Raw genomic sequence first — 1,693 nt, forward strand, 5'->3', positions numbered from 1 at the left:
TATATATATATATATATATATATATGCATATGTATATGCACACATGCACGTATATGTTCTTGATGTATAGATCTGTTTGGGATTTTTCATAAAGTCGTTTTCCTGTGTTGGCGTTGTTGTCGTTACAACTGGTTTTTCTGACCACATTTATTGTTTTTCTTACCATTTTGATCTCCGAGATTATTTTTTCAGGAACATGAATATGCATATTTATGATGAATGACATGCCTCGTCACGAATCTTCTACCTCTGTGTCTATATTTATGTATTCTAATAGATTTAACTCCCATTTTTCTCTTTATAATATTTTTCTGTTTTTACTTTCCTGATTTCTCCCCTCTCGTTTTCCAGTATACACATATGTGCTATATGCTTATTTGTATATATTAATATGCACCTCACTTTCACAAGCTTATATATCTGTAAATATTCGCACATGTATGCAATATATAGACCTACATACAAGCAGTTATGATATATATATATATATATATATATATATATATATATATATATATATATATATATATATATACACATACATATAAATATATGCATACATATATATGCATACACATATATGCATCAATCTGTAGATGTAGATTTTAAGGGATGTATAAAATAAATGTGATTAAACACACCATTGGAGGGATAGCAACAAGAGAAATGAACAAACACAACATAAGGAATATAGTTGAAATAACGGAAGCAAAATAACCTACGCAGGAATTGTGCATGTATATGCATATACATACGTACGCTTACATATGTATATATATATATATATATATATATATATATATATATATACACATATATATATATATATATATGCATGTATGAATATATTCTCCCATTGTTACTCTTCTAATTTTAAAAATTTTATTTTGTCTTTTATACTCAGTGTTTTTGTTCGCATATTTCATGTACTTGATTCGTATGTGTTGTATTCTTTCATCACACATATTTTCCTGACCGAAAGCTGTGTACTAAAGGATAAATCTATAAGTCGCTTTTAACAAATATAACAGCATGTGATGTTCTTATGCATGTTTTTGTCGCTTTTACTTTGTGTGTTGTATGAATGCTTTCACAATGTATCAACATCACAAGATCCAATCGTGACACATTGTTCATCACTAAAGGGGAGCAACGTGTCTTTTGTATGATGTTTTGTGCAAATGCGTGTCTGCAGTTTATATTCTATTTTTATGTAGCTTTGCTCTTCTTTTCACAAAAATTCGGGTGATTTTCTGTGCTTATTATATATACATATTTATGTATAGGCATATATTTGTCTTTCGTGTTTATAAAATTGCCTCCATTATTTTCTTGTTATTTATTGTTGGTTATATTTATATTTCATATTTTCTTTTCAATTCAATGTTGGTGAATTTTCTCTGTTTAGCATTACAACGTCATAATATCTTTGGAATCACATGTTCTGCGCATATTTAAATCATTCTTAAAGGTTTTAATAAAAAAAAAAGCTAAGTAAATGCGCAGAAAAAGTATAATAAATCATTGAAAATGTAGCGTAATAAAGCGCAGTACTTCCCACACATAATCGGTTATTATGTACGATTTTACGATCAATTACAACGTCTGTATGTATAAATATATAAAGAAATGCTCACACATGCATATATATATATGTATGTATTTCTGTATATATATATATATATATATATAT

General features: G+C 27.4%; 1 long non-coding RNA gene across 1 annotated transcript in view; it reads right to left on the reverse strand.

Annotated features, from left to right (window-relative positions):
- Positions 1-1,693, reverse strand: part of LOC128247356 (uncharacterized) — a 193,412-nt gene that overhangs the window by 68,386 nt on the left and 123,333 nt on the right. The window lies entirely within an intron of this gene.

Source organism: Octopus bimaculoides, chromosome 3 (assembly GCF_001194135.2).
Source record: "Octopus bimaculoides isolate UCB-OBI-ISO-001 chromosome 3, ASM119413v2, whole genome shotgun sequence".
NCBI lineage: Eukaryota > Metazoa > Mollusca > Cephalopoda > Octopoda > Octopodidae > Octopus > Octopus bimaculoides.